This window comes from Sus scrofa, chromosome 1, assembly GCF_054392235.1.
Source record: "Sus scrofa isolate SSC_HxYL_T2T_F1_AM1 chromosome 1, Sscrofa_HxYL_maternal_Yorkshire_Landrace_v2.0, whole genome shotgun sequence".
NCBI classification, from domain to species: Eukaryota; Metazoa; Chordata; class Mammalia; order Artiodactyla; family Suidae; genus Sus; species Sus scrofa.
The window spans coordinates 222157735-222180589 of NC_139383.1; the positions used below are offsets into that span (position 1 = coordinate 222157735).

Sequence of the window (22855 nt, forward strand, 5' to 3'; positions counted from 1 at the left end):
GGAGGGCTCTATTTTTTTCATTTTCTTGACACACTGCTGGTTTCAAAGGTTTACTCATGTTCTAAATCTGAACTTGTATATATCTAATTTATTGTATGTCAGTTATAATTAAAAACACTAGGAAATATAAGATTTCTATGGTTGAAGGTAGACAATAGAGCTTACTGTAAACCTGAGATTAATAGAAGCTTGAGTATTTAATGTGTATACTGCCATGAGAAAGCACTTGTTTCTTCACCTCTAAAATAGAAAAATAACACTTACCTAAGAGGCCTAGCTTAGGATTTAAATGTGATAATGTATGTGAATATTTTATATTATACTAATTAAGCACATGCTAAATTCTCAGTAAGTACTGATTTCCTTCCCATAGTGTTTGCCATTTCTAATGGTCATATTGTGGCATAAGTAAAAATCCATGGGAAAAATGCTAAGTTAAGGATTGTACAATTCAAAATTTTTCTGTTTCCCCCAGAAATGTCATAAACCACAAAGTGAATGGCACAAGGCCTGTACATGACAGGCACCACTTACCAGGCAAGTTTGAAAAATCATCACTTTCATTTAAAATCATACCCTGAAGGAAAAAGAGGTGTCAGAAATACCACCCAAATAAGAAACACCTACATGCCCAGATGAAAAGACACAGTCTAAAACAGGTAACAGACCTTGTCATGAACAGGAGGAATTAGGTTATGACTAAAGACAGTAATAGTCCTTCCCTATAACCCAAGAGTTGGAAAAGTTTAAGCACTCTAAAACTGAATGTCTGACGTAAAGCATTAGAATGAAGTATGGCTGAGTCAGTGATTTTGGCAGAGTTAATGACAGAACTAGATCAACTGAAAACTGAGTCTGACAACCCATTATATAAGGATGGATCATTAAAATATATGGGAGAAAAGTGACCAAACTTCTTGACCCTAAACTGTGACCTAACTAAATAGGCTGTGTAAAGATTAAGCCACCATTTATAACATATGCACTAAAATCTTTAGAACTATTCAATTGCTTTTGTTACTTAGGAAATTCAAATTAATAGGTTATAGAAGTATTTTCATTATGTAAAACTTTAAAATATAAAGCAAAAAAACTCTAGGTAATTATTCAGAAAGTATGAGAAAAAGAATCATCTGGGAATAAAGATAAGTTCCTGTATTGTTTTACGTAAAGGAAGTTTCTCTTCAAAAGAGAACAAATTAGATATTGGGAGTAATATTCTCCCAAAACAGTCTAGGTGATCACTACTTGCTGGAATCCTATGATAAATCATTTTTTACAGTACTGAGAACTTTTTTGTAAAGAATAGAATGATCTCTGAATTATCTTTCTTTCTTTGTGTGTTCTTTTTAGGGTCTCACCTGCAGCATCTGGAAGTTCCCAGGCTAGAGATCAAATCAGAGGTGCAGCTGCCAGCCCACGCCACAGCCACAGCAGAGTGGGATCCAGGCTGCATCTACTGACTACACCACAGCTCAAGGCAATGCCAGATCCTTAACCCACTGAGCCAGGCTAGTAATCAAACCTGCATCCTCATGGATACTGGCTTGGCTTGTTACCACTGAACCACAGCAGGAACTTCCTTCCTCTGAATTATCTTTTATGTTAATATAGATATTTACAATATCTATCATTCATACAACATTTTGCATTATAGAAACTCCTTTTACCTACCTTATCTCATTTAATCCATTATGCTTTGGGAAAGGTAAAATATCCAAAATAAACAAAGAACTTTTGGAGCTTAACAATAACTAAATGAACAGCTGGATTCAAAAAGGGACCAAAGACCTTGCCTGTTACTCTTGTAGAAGTCTGTCAGTGTTACAGAGGATTTGCCTTATGCATTCTTCTTTTTCTTATTATTATTACTTTTTTTTTTTTTTTTTTTTTTTGTCTTTTTGCCTTTTCTAGGGCCGCTTCCCGTGGCATATGGAAGTTCCCAGGCTAGGGGTCCAATCGGACCTGTAGCTGCCGGCCTATACCAGAGCCACAGCAACACAGGATCGGAGCCGTGTCTCCAACCCACACCACAGCTCACAGCAACACTGGATCCTTAACCCACTGAGCAAGGCCAGGGATCAAACCCGCAAACTCATGGTTCCTAGTCGGATTCGTTAACCACTGTGCCACAACGGGAACTCCATGCCTTATGCATTCTTCACTTGATGTTTGTCATTACCAGCATGCTTAGATGATTGTCTGGTTGAGAGTACACAATAAGGCCAGTTTTTGTCCTGTTGTTTTCTTTTTCTCTAATCAAACATAACTGAATTAAATAGTATTAATCCAGTGATTTTACCTTATTAATATAACTTCAAAAAAAGTAAATTAAGTAATTTTAGTAAAGTAATTGAGAATGTAGACTAGAAAGGAAAAGGGGCCCTTTATACATAATGGTTAGTAAACACAGTTCCTTTTCCTAGGTCTGTAACCAAATGTGTGAATTTTTTTACCAGAGAGCTGAAGGTTTACCTGTGCATTAATGACAAAAGAACCGATTTCAGTGACTTCTAAATATACTCAATCATATCAGTAGTAATACTGTAAAAGTATTACAAGTCAGTCCACAAAGGAGATCCCCAAATCTGAAAGATCCTACATTTTAGTTAACTATACTTTCTGATATGTTTAGAAAAAAATCGATGAAAAATATTGAACTATTCTTTTATAGTTTCATTTCATTTCATAATCTACTATATTGTAAGAAAAGGGAATATATATATAAAAACATATAAATGTATAAAATACATTTATATATATAAAATACTGAAATATTTTATACTGAAATTTCTTGAGTTAATAAGAATTTGTCAAGAAGTGCTAATTAAGGGTACAACCAGATAACCAAACAACTGTAAAAAATATTTACATAAATTACATATTCAGTAAATAATGCTAGTTTGGAGTTTTTAATTTTATATCCAGTTTTAGCATTTATCATTTTAATTTATTCGTTTATTCACTTTCATCCTCCACTAGACTGAATTGTCTAGGAAAGGAAAAATTATTTCTTTAACAATTGAAGTATTCCAAGTGATCAGGATTTGTCTAGCACATAGTGAATGACAAAAGAATATAACATATCCTTGCTCAAATACAACATGAATAGATACAGTTCTTTGACCTTTTATGTGAATGTATTCTATAGGCTTTAGTTGTTTCCTTCTTTTCTTTTTTTCTGTCTATTCTGGATGATTACATAAATTAAGGAAAATGAAATTACTCTACACCTTAGAGAGAAATGATTGAGTAATTTCTAAGTTGGTAAACATTCCCCAAGACTATGATTTAATGCAGTTACTGCCCTCCAGGTAGCTTTTAATGGTTTCAATTCTTTGTAACTATTAAAGATCATCACTTTGCTGTTTATGTATTCTTTTCTAACCACTTAGAGTTTCTGTTTGCTATTCAAGGCGTGGGTGTGTGTGTGAGTACAAATATTTGTGTGTGGAATATAGAACTAATTTAGAAAATATTTTTATATTCAATTGAAGCATTTTATATTTACATTGAATGAATTTAAGCTGAGTCCTTGTTCTTGATTAGTCAGTCCTTCTGTTATGATATTTATGTTTTATATTCATTTTAAAACTACCTAAAGTGATTTACTAAAATAAGAGGATTGAAGTACATTCCTTGAAAAAATATAGAAAATTAAGCATTTATACAAAGTATAAACATTTTTTGTTAAATTTTATTGACTGTCTACTTTTAAATTATTTTAATGTGCATGTCATATACATAAAGATTATTATTGAGCTAGTTTTTTAAAATAAGAAAAGAATTATATAATGGAGAAAATATGAAAAGTTTCCATGTTTATTTTATTTTAGCTATCAAAAAGCTCTAAGATCCATCATGGGCTTAGTAATCTCTTCTGTGTTATTTTATGAAGTGAAGCTAATTTTAGTCAACAGAGAGTAGAGTAGAAAAACAAAGATATGACTGAAAATATTTTCCTCATTTAACTGTTTGAGCAGTGACAAGATATTACTAATCTGACTTAGATGCTGTGGATGTAACTTTCTAAGGTGAAAAGCTGTGAAATTAACTATACAGTGGAAAAGGTGGACTGTTTTGGAAATGTACACATATCATTGTCATTTTTTTTTACCATATACATTCAAATTTGATATTGCTCTTAGGAGATATTTCCTCTATGGTTAGAAAAAAACTACTCCTACTTTTAAAAATTACAAAAGTAAACTCATATAGAATTCTTAATTAAAAGCAAAGACATAAGAGAAAGGCCATAAAGTGGTGTTTTCTCTTTCATACATCAGTGTTTTTAAGGATATTAATCCAGTTAATACCAAAATGTGAGAAAAAAAAAATGAAGAAAATTTACCCAAAGTGTATTTTTAAGTTTTAAAAGTGTGGAAAACAATATCAAACTCTTGGTAGTTCCTGAACAAACAGCATTTGCTGAAGCACACTTTTGTGATTACAAATTCTCTAGTGGCAGGAATAATCTCATAAACTAGACATAAAGTGAGAGTAAGAATAAAATCTGGGAGGGATTTGTGTGAGGATTTATAAATATTTAGGCATGCTGTTAAGTGACTGTGGAAAGGAGAAAAGTTAGTTAAATGTTGAACTTTGCAATGATTTATAGTGTGTAAAGTATGAGAAACTAGTATATAAATTACAGAGGTACACAAAAACTGGTCATTTGGAGCAGAATATAAGAGTAAATTCTAGGAAGAAGGGTGTTAGAAACATTGTTTCTGTAGCTCTTCATTTTCTCCTTTGAGAATACTCAGAAACAACTTTAGAGAACAATTGTCAAGTATCCATTGACGGGACTTTCATTTCCAGCCAGGAAAAAGTAATAGAAATTGAATTTTCCTCCCCTCAAAAGCAAAGAACCAAGCTAAATTAATGAAACAGTACTTGTCATAATTTGAATTATAGGCAATGTGGGACAGTGGTCCCTAAGAGGAGGTCATGGTGAGCGCCCAAATTGCCTCAGCTTGCTTTCTAAAGAGTTTCCAGGTTGCATCAAATGGAGAAGGAATGAGACAAAATATTAAAGTTTTTTTAAGTTGCAGATAACAAACTTGGAGCATAGGGAGACCAGTGTGACTCGTGCATATCGGAGTTCACAGAGCATAACACTGTCATAAAAAGTACTGAGAAAGAGAACTCTAGAGTTCTGTGGAAGGTTCCCCCTGAATATTTAAGTGAATACTGATGAGCATATGTGGGAAGAAACTGAGAAGGTAATTGAAAACAGGAAGAGGAAACAGATCCTGGAATCTACAAAGAGCTTGAAATTTGTGTTCCTACCAGGCAGACTGGAAAAATCTTATAATAGAACATTTGTTAGAGTCATCGGAAGGGTGTATCTTACTTAGTGAAACAAAATTTGCCCAAACCAGAAATTGCCCACCTTCCCTCTGACAAAGCCTAAAAACAAAACTTGAGAGAAAGAAATTGTTTCCAAGTAATTTAACTGAGTCTCAAAGCAAAACTGAAGAATATGAATAGGAATGATAATGAATTTTTAAAAATTCAAACAAAGAAGGTAAAATGTGCAATGTCTAGCATCCGATAAAAAATTACCAGTACAGGAGTTCCCGTCATGGCTCAGCAAAAGTGAATCTGATTAGTATCCATGAGGACGCAGGTTCAATTCCTGGCCTTGCTCAGCGGGTTAAGGTTCTGGCATTGCCGTGAGCTGTAGTGTAGGTCACAGACATGGCCCGGATCTGGCATTGCTGTGGCTGTGGTGCAGGCTGGAGGCCACAGCCAAGATTCAATCCCAAGCCTGGGAACCTCCAAATGCCACAGATGTGCCCCCCCCCCCCAAAAAATGACCAGTACAAAGAAACAGTGAAGTTTGACTTACATTGAGGATGAGATATAATTCATGGATGCAGACTGCAGAATGACACACCTGACAGAATCAGTAGACAAGAATGTTATAGAGTAGTTATGACTCTTACTTCTCCATTAAGTTAAAAAACATAGGGAAGGTTAAGTATGCTAAATATAGATATGGAAGACCTAATCTTCTAGAGATGTTTGTATTGAAAAATTAATAAAATATTAAACACTTTGTAGAATTGTGAACTTAAAGACTCAGCAAAAGAAACTATCCACAGTGAAACACTCACAAAAAAACTGAAATAAATGAAAGAACCACCATGAGTGAGCCATGAGAAAACTTAAGATTAATATATGGGCATTTTGAGTCTTAAAGGACAAGGAAGAAGTGGTGGACAAGTGAATGCACAAAGAATATGATGAAATAATAGTTTAAAATGTTTCGTATTTGTCAACTGTTAACTGGCCAACTCAAGAAGCTCAATGAACCCAGTACAATAAATGCAGAGAAAAGTATACTAAGTCATTTCATAATTATATTGCTAAAATGAATGATTAAAGAGAAAATCTTAAGAACAGCCAGGAAAATAAGACACATTACTACTAGAAAAAGAAAGTGACAGCAGACTTCTTTTCACATTGCAAAGACTAATATGAGAAATCTGTAAAAGTAAAATAATCATTTAAGATATATTTCAAATTCAGAATAAAGACTTTTTCACAAATTAAAAATCAGCAATAAAATTATACTAGAAGAAATTTTAAAGGAAGTTCCTCAAATAGAAAATGTTTGAAAGTCTGCATTTGCACAAAGAAATCAACAGCAGAAGAAATAATTATGTGAGTAAGCATAAAGAAAATTTTTTTTTCAAATGTCTGCAAGGTAATTATTTAAAGAAGAAAATAATAGAAATGTGTTATGATTTTTATAATGTATCTAGAAGTAAAATGTGTAATAACAATAGGACAAAGGTACGAGGGAAATGGAAGCACCTTTTATGAAGTAGTGTACTCTCTCATAGAAATAAATGATAGTGATACAGTTATACTAAAAACTGTAAAGCAATCACAAAAAAATTATAGCTAAAAACTGACATAGAAAATTAAGATTTAAATCATAATCGAAAGAAGGAGGATCAAACATAAAATATAATTTGTTAGGTTTAAACATATCAATATCCATAATTTTGTTAAATGTAAAAGTTTAAAACACTGTATAAATGTTAGAAATTGTGAGACTTAAAAAATAGGTTAAAATAGTGAATGTGAAAGACACACCATGTTAACACTAATTAAAATAAAGATGGAGTGGCTCTATTATAGTATCAGATGAAATAGATTTCAAAGCAAAGTACATTATTAAATATAGTATCAGATGAAGTAGATTTCAAAGCAAAGTACATTATCAGAGATAAAGAACATCATTTAATAACTGTAAAGTGGATATAAAAATCTTAAATATTTATCCACTCATTAAATAAACTTGTTAAATAAATGGGACAAAGTATGTTAAACATGCCTAATCTTGAAAGACTGAATGCAGTTTTCCTAATAGCATGGATAAGGTAAGGGTGTCCGCTCTCATGACTTCTATTCCACATTGTTCTGAAAGTTATGAGTGCTCTAAGGCAAGAGAAGAGAACAAATATTGCTCGCGTTCGAAAAGTGAAACTGCCCATTTTCACTACCAACCATATATAAAATTCTGCTGAATCTAAAGAAACACTAATAAAGGCAATAAGCAAGTTTGAAGGATATAAGATCAATATAAAAATCCCTTGTATTTCTTATACAATTAAAACTATTATATAAATTGAATTTCATCTAAATTAATTTCTCTGCTCCTTGCCAGTCACTGCAAAATAATTTAAATATAAGCCACAGACTGGAAGGTAATATTTACAAACCATATATGTTACAGCAAATTTGCCTCCAGAATATATGATCAGCTCTCAAAACTCAATAATTAGAAAACAAACAATCCATTTTTTTTAAGCAAAGAACTGCATATGTGTTAATTTGCGGGTAGGAAGGCTGGGATTCACACACCTATGAGGCCTCAGGAGCCCTGCCAGGCAGCTTGAAGGAGCTTCTCTTTCTGCTACTTCTGTATCCTCTCTTTGATTTCTTTTAGCCCTTGGCACTGGCCTTCCTGCTCAGGTGGCCACAGCTCCCTCTTGCACTGTGGAGTATAGTTCTCAAATCATTTAGTCCAATTAACAATCCAGAACATAGCCACTAGAGAGATGAGGTAAAGAGTTATTTGAAATACCTTCAGCTTCACTCCCATTGAAGCAAAGGGGAAAATACAGATGCTAGAATAGCTTTTCTCTTTGCAACAAAGAAAAAATATGAAAAATGAATTTGAGTATTTTCTATTATTTTGGGTTAAATGAGAGGTTACAACTAAGACAGCCAAAGAGAAACATTCACATGCATCCACTGAAATGGAAAGTCAAACTGGGTCCCTTGTTCCACTTCTGTTTGTGGTTACCTTTTTGAACAGACAAAGGGGGTTAATTCAGTTCTGGATGATGATGCCATCCACAGTACCACAATGTCATTAGTTTTTCTCTGAAGTGACTTCTGAAGGTAGAAATAAGCTAGTTGTCAGGACAAATCGGTCCCTGCCATGGCCACTCTCATACTTGCTGGTGGGGCTGCTTCCCTTCTTAGTGCCTGTAATCACCTCATTGCTTCTCTTTTTCTCAACAATAACCTGGTATCACAAAGGTTTTGTAGCTGCCATTGATTTGCACCCACCAGCTCAGGCTTTGTGTTTGAGTACCTTTCATTGCTTTTGCTTTAGATCTTGTCCATGCTTTTTCCTATGGGGTGGTGAGACTAATACATTTTGCTCCATCATAAGCTAACAGTTAGTAAATAAGTCTTTGTTATTCAGATGTCACATCTGTAAAATGGAAGCATAATGTATGACCAAGTGTTGTGCAGATTAAATGAAAATAATGTACGTAAGATAATTCATATGATGAGTGCTATTTAGAAGTACTCTGCTTGTTTCAAATTATTTTCTAAAAGAAAAGTTGACTTTTACCCATAGGTTAAAATTGATAGACTCATTCAGAAAACAGTCTTTTTTCTTCCTAAAACAATAGTTTAAAAGACCAAGCACTATAAAAAGTGATTTATATTAACCTGGGAAACCTGTTTTTTATAGTTCAGAGAATCATAATGCATATGAACATTTCAGAAGACTTCTAGTCTTCACTAAATAAATCCATTTGATTTTTTTAGACCAATTGCTTAACAAATGTGTGTGATGATCTTTGAACATACATTTCACATACATTTCACATCTTTAAACATCACTACAGATAGGAGACATATATTGAGAAGCACACCACTGGAAATTTTGATTCATAAAGATATTACAAGAAAAAAAAAAGGAAAGAAATAGAAATATGTAAGAAAGTTTTTTGAGTAGTTTTCCATAGCTCTAACCCAAAATATTCTCTGTCCAAACTTTACACTTCTGGACCTAAGTATTATTTCTAAATTAATACGGACTCTATCATCTGAAGCTAAATCTAAGTTTTTAACTATCTAGTGTTAGATGGTTCTGTGACCTGTATGTCTTTGAACTTAAATAATTTAAAAGTTATCATGGAGAAGATGAGTACCAAAAACAATACAGTAAAGTGTTTATACTTATTCTCAGAGTCCTGGCTGTGGCACAGTGAGTTAAGGATCTGGTGTGGCAGCAGCCATAAGCATAGGTTGTGCTTGTGCCTCGGATTCGATCCCTGGCCTGGGAAAATCCATATGCCATGGGTGTGGCCAAAAAAATAAATAAATAAATAAATAAATAAAGCGTTTATATTTACTCAAAAATTAGTTTGAAGAAAAAAAGATAAAACCACACTAACCCTCCAGGTAATGATGTAGACAAGTAGAACCTAATAAAAGGGTTTTATTGCATGAAACAAAAATAGCATGATTTAGTAACTGAATTGTAAAACCTCAAGGCAAAGTCAATTTATGGCTTTTCATTTCCCTACTGAAAAAGTATTCCAGAGGCAAGGGTAGAATTGATAGTCTGATTTTGTCACATACTGGCTATTTAACTTTGTTTACCCATTCCAGCCTGAAATTTCTCTTGTGCAAGATAATAGTAAGAGCTCTAGATTCAGGTCAGGAAGCTAGTACAATGTCTGAAACATTATGGGCTCTGATAAATGCTAGTTAGCTTCCTGTCACAAGGATGTTCAGAATTGCAGCACTATACCAATTGCAAACTTTCAGTCTACTCAGTAATATCAAACAATGGCAATGTATATTGAAATACTATGCATAAAACATATTTCTGTGATGGACTTTAGCTAAGCAAAACAAATTGAATGAAAAAAAATCATGGAATTTAAAAGAGAAATATTTAGATAGTTGACAAAACTGATAGAATTTCAAAATGCAAATTTTGTCTAAAAATGAAAAAATAGAGATGATTATACAGTGCAGTGTGGTTACTAGAGTTATGTATATATTTGATGACGTTTAAGAGTTCCTTCGTGGCTTAGGGGGTTAACTATCTGGTGTTGTCATTGCTTTGGCTCTGGTTACAGATGTGTGACATGGGTTCAGTCCCTGGCCCAGGAATTTGCATGCCACAGGCATGGCCAAAAAAAAAAAAAAAAAAAAAAAAAAAAAAAAAAAAAAAAAAAAAAAAAGGCAGTGGTAAATATTTACATCTTATTATTTTTAAAAATAAAAAAGAAACCACATGTCTAGTAGATTATATGTAGATACGAAGGCAGAATCATTTCCTGTTACAGAACAAAAGTAAGGATTTTATAGATTGAGATACATAAGAGATGAATTCTTATCAAATGACATATTCTAAGTTTGAAAACCCTAGCATCGATCAATTATTCTTCCAAAGTAACTATTCAGCCAATGGCTGCAATGAATTTTTGTTTGTGTTATCTCCAAACCAGACATATCTTCTTTAAACCACTTTCAAAATTATTTGAATTATAGGCACATTTTTTTGTTGAGTTTTATTTTTAGAACTGGGCACCCTTTAGGAACCTGTAGATAACAGATTATTTAATCTTATTTCTGTCATTAAGCTAATAATGAGAGAGTGGTTCAGAGATGTGCTCTTAAGTCAGACCTCCAGTATCAGCCCACAGTTTATTTAATAACACTTCATTTGTTTTTCATAGACTTTCATTTCTTTAGTTTGGAGTATTTTTATTGCCGTTTCCCCACAAATGCATAGATCCCTTCTACTGTGGTCTTTAAATTAGTGTTGTTCAATTATTATTAATACCGTGCCTAAATTATCATTTCAGATTATGCATTTTCCAGATCTTGGATTTCTGTTTGAGTTTGTTCTTATGCTTTCCATTTGTATATCCATTTTGTGTTGATTTCCATTTATATTTCCTGAATATTAACCCATTATGATTTTTAAAAATTTTCTTTGTTGCTACTTGAATTCTTTATCCTCAAATCTCAGTGTCTTTGTCACCTCTGCCTCCGTTTCTGTAAATGCTATTTGCTTAGTTATCAGTCATCTTTTCCTGTTTATTCCCGTGTTTGTAGCTGTTGTATGTTGGATCCTGTGAATACTATTTATTTTAGTGTCTTGATTATGTTTTCTTCCATTTAAGAGCATTAATTTATCTTTGTGTTATTTACCTCATTCTGTCAAAGCTTGATTTTAAGTTTCGTTATGATAGATTTAGAGTAGTCCCATTCCTAAAGTATAATTTTGGGAGGAAGGAGGGAAGGTTTTGACTGAATGCCTGATATGTTCACTAAGGACTGTTGATCTTTGGCACCTGACTGTTCAGAATTTTCATTTCTTTCAATACTGTGTGACTTCAGAATCGATTGTCAACTCCCAGTCCTCTCTCTGTCCAGGAGCTGGTTTCTTCCAGGTCTCATGTCATTTATCTCTCAGAATGTCTATATGTATAAAAGACTCAATGGTATCTTTATGAAGATTTCTATAGTGTCTTCTTCATTTAGTTATGTCCTCTCTCTTACCTTACACCACAGCTTCCTGCCACTTCAGCAGCCCCAAACTACCAACCTAGTTTCCTCTGCCTCCTGGATCACAGCTATCTGTAGAGTGCTCTAGGTCAACCCACCCTCTCACATAAAACAAAACTGAAAATGCACACTGAATATGGTCCTCTTCTTATATGTTTCCAGTCTCTCCAGAATCACAGCCTTAGGCTAGCTGTTGTCTAATAGCACAAAATAGGTGCTTCATATATTGTATGCAATTTTATTTTTGTTTATGATGGGCTAGTGTCAGCTGCTTCAAACTTTTTTTTTGTATAATTCAAATATATATTTTTTTCTTTTCATGGCCACACCTGCAGCATGTGGAAGTCCCGTATGAATCGGAACTGCAGCTGCAACCTATCCCATAACCATGGTAATAGTGGATCTGAGCCACATCTTGCAACCTAAGCAGCAGTTGTGGCAACACAAGATCCTTAGCCTACTGAATGAGGCCAGGGATTGAACCTGCATGCTCAGAGACAGTGTCAGGTCCTTAACTTGCTGAGCCACAAGGGGAACTCCAAGTAGAATTGAACTACAACACTATGTTAGTTCCAGATGCACAACATAGTGATTCCATTTCTCTATACATTGCAAAATAATCACCGTGATAAATCTGTTTACCACCTGTTGCCGCACAAAGTTATTAAAATTTTATTTACTATTTTCCTTAGCTATACATTTCATCCCTGTGACTCATTTATTTTGTAGCTGGACATTTGTAGCTCTTAATCTCCCTTACCTATTTTACTCATCCTCCATCCCCCATCTCTCTGACAACCACCTGTTTGTTCTCTATATCTATGAATGAATTTCTGTTTTGTTATGTTTTATTCACTTTTTTTTAGATTCCACATATTGGCGAAATCATGTGATATTTGTCAGTCTCTGTCTCATTCCACTTACCTTAATGCTGTCTAGGTCCATCTGCATATTGTTATATTTAGCAAGATTTTATTCATTTTTGCATTTGAGTAATATTCCAGTATCTATCTCATTGTGTATATGTACATATATATATATATACACACACACATATTCCACACATGAATATGCCACACACACACACACACACACACACACACACACGTATATAGCCTTGGGGAAGTCTGGTCATTTTACAATATTAATTCTTCCAACCCATGAGAGTGGAACTTCTTTTCGTTTGTTAATGTCTTCTTCATTTTCTTTCATCAGTGTCTTATGGTTTTGGGGGGTTTTTTGGTCTTTTTTTTTAACTCAATGGATTTTATTACATTTATAGTTGTACAACGATCATTACAACCCAATTTTATAGCATTTCCATCCCAAACCCCCAGCCCATCCCCCCAATCCCCAACCTGTCTCATTTGGAAACCATAAGTTTTTCAGAGTCTGTGAGTCAGTATTTGTTCTGCAAAGAAGTTCATTGTGTCCTTTTTTCTTTTTTTTTTTTTTTTTTGATTCCACATGTAAGTGATAGCATATACTGCTGGTGTCTCATTGTCTGACTAACTTCACTTAGCATGATAATTTCTAGGTCTATCCATATTGCTGCAAATGCCATTATTTCTTTCCTTTTAATGGCTGAGTAATAGACCATTGTGTATGTGTACCACATCTTCTTTATCCATTCCTCTGTTGATGGACATTTAGGTTGTTTCCATGTCTTGGCTATTATATGTAGTGCTGAGATGAACATTGGAGTACATGTATCTACTAAAAATAGAATTACCATTTGATGTAGCAATCCCACTCCTGGGCATCTACCCAGAGAAAACAAGATTAGATGCCAGGAGTGGGGTTGCTGGATCAAATGGTGATTCTATTTTTAGTTTCCTGAGGAAGCTCCATACTGTTTTCCACAGTGGTTGTACCAATCTACATTCCCACAAACAGTGTAATGGGGTTCCCTTTTCTCCACACCCTCTCCAGCATTTATTGTTTGTTGACTTTTTTGGTGATGGTTATTCTGGCTGGTGTAATAAGGTTGTACCTCATAGTGGTTTTGATTTACATTTCTCTAATAAATTAGTGACATAGAACATCTTTTCTTGTGTTTTTTTTGGCCATCTGTATGTCTTCTTTGGAGAATTGTCTGTTTAGATCTTCTGCCCATTTTTTGAAGGGGTTGTTTGTTTTTTTGGTTTTGAGTTGCAGAAGGTATTTGTAAATTTTGGAGATTAATCCCTTGTCAGTCAATATTTGCTTCATTTGCAAATATTTTTTCCCAATCTGTGGGTTGTCTTTTTGTTTTTTTAGGGTTTCCTTTTCTGTGTAGAAACTTTTAAGTTTAGTTAAGTCTCATTTGTTTATTTTTGTTTTTATTGTCATTATTCTGGAAGGTGTATCTAAGAAGCTATTGCTGTGGTTTATGTCAGAGAATGTTTGGCCTATGTTTTCCTCTAAGAGTTTTATAGTATCTGGTCTTATCTTTAGGTCTTTAATCCATTTTGAGTTTAATTTTGTGTATGGTGTTAGGGAGTATTCTAATTTCATTCTTTTACATGTGGCTGTCCAGTTTTCCCAGCACCACTTATCGAAGGGGCTCTTTTTTTTCCTTTTGTATAATTCTTGCCTCCTTTGTCATAGATTAGTTAACTGTAGGTCTGTGGGTTTAATTCTGGGCTTTCTATCCAGTTCTACTGTTACAGTTTTCTGACTACAGATTTTTTTACCTCCTTGGTTAGAGTTATTCCTAGGTATTTTATTCTTTTTGTTGTAATTGTAAATAGGATTGTTTTCTTAATTTCTCTTTCAGGTAGTTCATTGTTAGTGTTTAGAAATGTAACAGATTTATCTATATTAATTTTGTATCCTGCAAGTTTACTGCATTCATTTATCAGTTCTAATAGTTTTTGGATGTTGTCTTTAGGATTTTCTATATATAGTGTCATGTCGTCTGCAAACAGTCACAGGTTTTTTTTTTTTCCTTTCTAATATTTCTTTGATTACTGTGGCTAGGAATTCCAATATTATATTGGATACAGGTTGTCCTGAAACTTGTCCTAAAACTCTTGAAATACTACAAATTTTATATTTTTGTAGAAGAGAAAATGGAACATGAAAACAATATGAAATTTCCGATGACCAAGTGAGACCAAATGTCCCAAAAAAGGTTTGAAATGAGGTTCACCATTAAATAACTAGAAAAGAAAGCTTAGTAACCTAGACTGAAGCTTGTCCTTTGGAAAAAGTCAAAGAATAGTTCTTCCAGTGTTACCTTTAATTACATTAACTTGGGAAATGTACTACTAACCTCGATAGTACCCTCAACAGAAAGAGATAAATTATGGAGACCTGTATTTTTATCTGAAACTTTGAAGAGAGATAGTGAACCTTTAAGAAGTAAATAGTGTAGTTATGATATGTTCACCCTAAAACATTACCTCATAGTTATATTTTTATGATTGATCTACTTTGTTACCTGTAGCATCTATCTCTTTATCTGTTCATATTTCTTGGAGAGCATTTGCATTTTTTAATTTATTTGATAGTCCTAATACCTAGTCCATGGCCTGGTATACCAAATGTTTTTTAAATGAAAGAATGATTGCATTTTGTTTTACTTTGTATTTGAGGCAAATATATAGTAATGGCTTAACAGAGTGAGTGGTAATAATGTCCTTGTCACTTTTCTAAATGTTTATATTTAATTTATATTTAAATCTTATAATAATCTTATTAGAAGGGCATATAGGCATAGAACATTTAAGTGACTTTTCGAGTGTAATGCAGCTGGTGAATAATGGAGATGTGTTTCAAACCCTGCTGGTCTGACACAAAGCTCTTAAATAATATAATATGCTAGTTCTTATGCAAGAGAACAGGATATAGGGAGTTTCCATTGTGGCTCAGCAGCTTATGAGCCTGACTGGTATCCATAAGGATGTGAGTTCAGTCACTGGCCTTGCTCAGTGGGTTGGGGATCCAGCATCGCCATGAGCTGTTGTGTAGGTTGCAGATGCAGCTCAGATCCCACATTGCTCTGGCTGTGGTATAGGCCAGCAGTTGTGGCTCTGATTCAACCCCTAGTCTGGGAACTTCCATATGCTACAGGTGTGGCCCTAAAAAGAAAAAAAAAATTCCATAATAAAAGTTCACTAAAATATGGCTTCTTCTGTGTTGAATGCTAAAAGATCCAAAAAGGAATTTTAATGGGAGTAAATGTAGAATATTAAAGTCTCTTATTCAGTAGCTTGGCAACAAACCTATCAAAAAAGAGAGGCTGATACATATTCATAGTCCTTGCATTATGAGTGAAAACATGCTACTAAAGTAGAAATGTTTCTGTAGGCAAGATAGTAGTTTTGTAAAACCCAGCTATTTAAGATGAGTCGGGAGAGGTGGGAGGTATGGGACAGAGGGCAGCTGCAAAATCTATGCTGCCTGCTAATCTAAGGAAACAGGCCTGGTTGCTGTTTGGAAGTTATTAATACATATCTGAAAAATGAATGGGTGTATTTTTATTCATAATTATTTCATTTTTACTCTAAAAATATGAGTATTTCATTATTTCTGTTATACTAATATCTACTTAGGATGGTTTTCTAATGTCATCAAGTGCCCTTTCTGACTTTGGACACAGTGAAGAAACCCCGAAGCCTATGTGGTTTCAAAAATTAAAGTGAAGAATTTTACAAATAAACTTTCATCATTCCTGTCATTTTTATGGAACCTAATCTAGTAAGGGGAATATTGCAACTAAATGACTGACAGGGAAAGTGTCTTTTTTAATTGGCACTGGGCAATTTATCAGACTCTGATGTCAGGGACACTCCATTAGGCTGTGAGAAAGTGATTGGTGGGTTAACATTCAATTGAAAATCTCTGTGGATGATAGTTCATGCCACCATTACATCAACTTAATGAATGAGGCCCAATAGCATCCTCCTCTTCCTAGAAGGAAGACATCCATCATGGAACAAAAGCTTCCCCAGTGCCAATGCAATGTCTTGTTGTTTTTTTTTTTTCCCTTAGTCTCTGTGAGGACAGGAATATTTCAGAGCTTAAACTGAGAAAAGTACCGAACCCTCATCCCATGGAAAATAATTGCCTGGACCATATTAAGTTATTACTTGTATTATATATGAAATATTATTTAAATGGTTTTAATCAAACCTAAAGCAAACATAAGACTGTTTCATGTTTTATTCTTGGGATATATTAACAATCTTATGATATTGAGCTTTGAAAAACTATATAAACTCTTAATTTTTATCATTACTATACCTCTTAGCATAGCATCCAAATGTAGCTAATAAATCTTGGACATATAATAATCAACCCAAATCAGCAAAGATAGTTCCTGTTTTCACAAACTTCTGTGTCTAGTTCTCTAGCTCATAAGGAAAACACTGAAAGGAGGAATAGGGTGGAATTTCCTTTCTGTATGTATTTTTATTCTATTTTTTTCTTTCTTGTACTTTCTCATTTTTCCTTTCCCTCCCTGATTTCTTTTTTTCTTCTTCGCCTTCTTCATAGTACAGGAGAAAACCTCCCAAAGATTATATGTTTTGAGCACAGTGTGAATGGTCTGAATTGAAACTGACATATCAGAAGTTTACTGGAGGATACTGTTCACCATTAAAAGAGTGTGTGTAATTATGTTTTATTTTGGAAAAGAAAAAAAGGCACTTATTCCTGACATAGTGTAATACATGCATTGTCACCTTGGCATCTTGGTCTGGCCCAGGTGAAATCTTTCAACTCTGGCACTCCATATCACATATTTTACATTAGCAGTTTTAATTCACTACACCATCTGTTTTTTATCAACATCTAATCATACAGATGTACTGTTGGTATGAAAATGTTCCCAATCAACTTACTCTATTATATTCAGCAATTAATACCAAGGAATATTATATTAAAATTTACTTTTCCTTTTGTTTTAATCTTTAAATATTTTATCATTATGAATGTCATCTTGGTTCAAACTTAATTAATTTCAAATTGATAACAGTGATCTCAGTATTAAAAAGGCTCACTCCAAATCCAAAATGCATGCATTCTAGTTGGTATTCAAAATTATTTTTAGATCAACTTCAGTAGTAGAAAGAAAGATTTGAAAGTATGTTTTTTAATCTATTTGGCAGGAATGATTCTACCTAGGATGGCTCAAGGTTATTTTTTTCTATGTTTCATTTTATTATTTTTTAGAATTTTACTGCCGGTAAGCTCTTCTCTCAAGAATCAGTTTAATGAAAAATAAACACCACCAGTGGTGCCAGAAAAGTTGATGTTACAATTTCTTAGATTTGATGTGAACTACCGAGATAAGCCAAGGTGATTTTTCTTTGTATATATATATATTTTTTTCTTTCATTATCTACGCAAAACATATATAGTCATATATTCCAAGTGTAAATTTCAGGTTCAGATGAAATAAGTTAAAAGGGAAGGTTATGAATTTTTGTTGGACTTATTTAATTGTAGTAAAAAGCATTCATTTTACATTAATTTTTATAATTAATTTTGTTTCCTCTCAATGACATCATAGAAAATCCTTATGGGGAGTATAATGTATTCCTATGTAATAACTTCAGGCATGTAGAATTAAGAAAAGACACACTTCTAGCCTTTCCAGTGCTTAGAGTCTAAAATACATTATACTGAGTACAGGTTTCAATCATATCATGATCCTTCTCAAGTAATTTCAACTATTTTATAATAATTTCCTTTGTTTGAAGGACCAGCTGGGTCTGATAATTTTTCTACTTTGGCCATTACCATTTGTAGTAGAGGTAAATATTACTTTATTTATTTAAGCAAATAGATTAAAGCAGTGTTGTCAAAACTATAGCCGAATGATCAAGTCCTTGCAGAAACCTATTTTATTTTAATTTCCGCATTATTGAAATATAATTGACCCATTATATTATATAAGTTTAAGGTGTACAATGTGATGATTTGATATACATATATATTGCAGACAGTAAGGTTAGTTATCACTTCCATCACCTCATATAGTTACCTTTTTTTTATTTGTAATGAGAACATTTACACACTTGTACCATTTTTTAAGTATATAAACCAAATTGTTAACTGTAGTTACCATGCTGTATGTTAGATCTCCAGAACTTATTTATTTTATAACTGGAAGTTTGTATTCTTGACCAACATCGACTTATCTCCCCTTCCCGCTCCTCCCCACCCCTGGCAGCCACCTTTTTACTCTTTTTGTGTTGTTCATATGTGATTGAGATCATATAGTATGTACCTTTCTCTTTCTCATCTATTTCACTTAATATAACACCATAATCACCTATCCATGATGTCATATATGGCAAGGTTTCCATTGTTTTGTGGTTGAATAATATTCTACTTTGTGTATGTGCATGTCTGTGTGTATGTGTATGTATGTGTGTGTATCACATATTTTTTAATCCATTCATTCACGAATGGACGCTTAGGTTTCCATTGTGACTAAAGCTGCAATGAAAATGGGAGTGCAAATGTATCACTGAGATAGTGGTCTTATTTCTGATCTTAGAGAAAAGATTTGATTAAAGTATTTATCTTTGAGCATGTGACTTGAGATATATGGCCTTTATTATGCTGAGATACCCTCCTTTTTATAAGCACTTTGTTGAAAATTTCTGTCATGACAGGATAATGAATATTGTCAACGCTTTTTCTTCATCTATTGAGACAATCATATGACTTTTTCCTCCATTCTATTAATGTGTTATAGTTATTTTTCTGCATATTTTGAAACATTCTTTCATCAAAGCGATGAATTCACTTGATCAAAGAGTATGATCCTTTTAATATGCTATTGAATTTGATTTTCTAGTACTTTGTTGAGGATATTTCCCTATACATTCATTAGGGATACCAGTCTGTGATAGTTTTTCGGTGATCTTATCTGCCTTTTTTGTCAGGGTATGCTGGCCTTGTAAAGTGAGTTTGGACACATTTAATCCTCTTCAGTTGTTTAGAAGAGTTTGAGAAGGACTGGTGTTATTTCTTTAAATATGTGAAGAATTCACCAGTGAAACCATTTGCTGCTGGGCTTTTTTGGGGTAGAGGTTCTTGATTTATGATCACCGCCCCTACTTATTATTGCCTTGTTCAGATTTTCTATTTTTTTCATAATTTAGTCCTGGTAGGTTGTATGTTTCTGTGGTTTTTTTTTCTTTAGGGTGATCCATTTTTTTTTTTTTTTTTAATGAGTGTTATTACATTTAGAGGTGTACAACAATCATCATAACCAAATTTTACAGCATTTCCATTCCAAATCCTCAGTGCATCCCACCACCCCCAAAACCTGTCTCCTTTGGAAACCATAAGTTTTTCAAAGTCTGTGAGTCAGTATCTGCTCTGCAAAGAAGTTCGTCATGTCCTCTTTTCAGATTCCACATGTCAGTGATAGCATTTGATGTTGTGTCTCACTGTCTGACTGACTTCACTTAGCATGATAATGTCTAGGTCCATCCATGTTGCTAAAAATGCTGGTATTTCATTCCTTTTAATAGCTGAGTAATATCCCATTGTGTATATGTTCCACATCTTCTTGATCCACTCCTCTGTCGATGGACATTTAGGTTGTTTCCATGTCTTGACTATTGCAAATAGTGCTGCAGTGAACATTGGAGTACATGTGTCTTTTCAAGTCATAGTTTCCTCTGGATAGATGCCCAGGAGAGGGATTGCTGGATCAAATGGTAGTTCTATTTTTAGTTTTCTGAAGCATCCCCATACTGTTTTCCACAGTAGTTGCACCAATTTACAATCCCACCAACAGTGTACTAGGGTTCCTTTTTCTCCACACCCTCTCTAGCACTTATTGTTTGTAGACTTTTTGATGAAGGCCATGCTGGCCGGTGATCTGGCATTGCCATGAGCTGTGATGTAGGTCATAGACGCAGCTTGGATCTAGCATTTCTGTGGCTGTGGTGTAGGTCAGCAGCTACAGCACTGATTTGACCCCTAGCCTGGGAATCTCCACATGCCCTGGGTGCAGCCATAAAAAGACAAAAAATAAAAAAAAGAGAGAGAAGACTCAAATAAGTAAAATCAGAAATAAAAGGAGACTATGTCTAATACAATAAAAATTGAAAGGGTTATAACAGTCCGTTATGAATGAATATATATCAAAAAATTGGATTTGCATTATTAGAGAAATGCAATGTAAATCACAGCTTACAGCAATGGCAGATCCTTAACCCACTGAGCTAGTCCAGGGATTCAAACGAGTCCTCATGGATACTAGTCAGATTCACTTCCATTGAGCCATGATGGGAACTCTTCTTTCTCTCTCTCTTTTTTTTTTTTTTCATCTTGCTTTAGCAATTTGTCAATTTTATCTTTCCAAAAAATAAAAATAAAAACACCCAGATTTTTAACTTCATCGATCTTTTCTAATTTTTTTTTCTTAGTCTCTATTTCATTTATTTTTGCTCTGATCTTTTTTTATTTCCTTCCTTCTGCTAACTTCAGGCTTTACATGTTCTTTTCCTAGTTGTAAATTTAGCTTTATGGTTTCTGTTTTTTTTTTTTTAATTTGAGATCTTTCTTTTTCTTTGTTTTTATTTTTATTATAGTTGATTTACAGTGTTGTGTCAATTTCTGCTGTACAGCCAAGTGACCCAGTTATACATTTTTATACATTGTTTTTCATATTATCCTCCATCGTGCTTCATCACAAGTGGTTAGATATAGTTCCCTGTGATCTTTCTTTTTTCTTATGTAAGAATTGATACTATGAACTTCCTCTTAGAATTGCAGTTGCAGCATCCTGGAAGTTTTATGTTTGTTTCCATTTTTTTCAAGATTTTTTTTGAATTCTCTTTTTTTTCTTTGACACATTAATAATTTGGGAATATTTTATTTAATTTTAACTGTGAATTTCCCAGTTTTCCTCCTATTACTGAGCTCTAGTTTCATACTTTTCAGGTGGAAAAGATACTTAGTATAATTTTAGTCTTCTTACAAAAGAAAGAAAATTTTCCAAAATTTGTTTTCTGACTTAACATATGATTTATCCTGAAGAATATCCCGTGTACACTTGAGAGAATTTGTATTCTGCTGTTATTGGGTGGAATGTTTCCTATATGTCTGTTGATCCTTTTTGTTCTAAAGTACAGTTTAGGTGCAGTGTTTCCTTGTCTATTTTCTGTCTGGATGATCTATTCACTGCTGTTAAGTGTGGTATTGAAGTCTTCAACTATTGCTATATTTTTGTCTAGTACTCCCTTCAGATCTCTTAGTATTTGCCTAATACATTTCAATATTCCAATGTTGGTTGCACATATATTTACAATTATTGTATCATCTTGATGAATTCACATTTTTATCATTATATATATAAAATGACTGTGTCTTTTGTTACAGTGTTTGACTTGAAGTCCTAACTGATATAAGTAAACCTACTCCTACTCTTATTTCCATTTACCTGAAGTATTTTTTCCATACATTTATTTTATTTTACGTGTTGCCTTGAAGCTAAAGTAAGTCTTGTACCATAGGTATCATATAGATGAAACTGTTTTTGAGTCACTTTGTGTCTTTTGATTAGATAATTTGATCCATTTATATGGAGAGTCACTAATGGTTGGTAAGGACCTACTAATATCATCTTATTGTTTTTTGCATGTTTTGCAGTTTCCTGTTTTTTGGGTTTTTTTAATTCCTCTCTTGATATCTTCTTTTGTGATTTTTTGATGATTTTCTGTAGTGGTATGCCTTTCTTTCCTTATTTTTATCTTTTGTTTATCTACTGTAGGATTTTGCTTTGTGGTTACCTTAGGCTTATATAAAACATCTTATAGATGTAACAGTCTGTTTTAAGCATATAACAACCAAAGTTTGCACATCAATATTATGCTTTCGCTCTCACACTCAGTTTATATTTTGGTGTATAATTTACCCATTTTAATATTGTATACCACTTATAAATTATTTTGTATATACTTATTTTAATACTTTTGTCTTTTAACCATCATATCAGAGTTAAATGGTTAATACACCACTATATTCTAATAGGGTATTATTTGACTATATA

At 33.4% G+C, this 22855-nt stretch overlaps 1 long non-coding RNA gene and 1 pseudogene across 4 annotated transcripts in view; one reads left to right on the forward strand and one right to left on the reverse strand.

Moving 5' to 3' along the window:
• LOC102164767 (uncharacterized) overlaps positions 1 to 22855 on the forward strand; it is a 614073-nt gene that overhangs the window by 195997 nt on the left and 395221 nt on the right. The window lies entirely within an intron of this gene.
• On the reverse strand, positions 7892 to 8122 carry LOC146407024 (protein PET100 homolog, mitochondrial pseudogene; annotated as a pseudogene).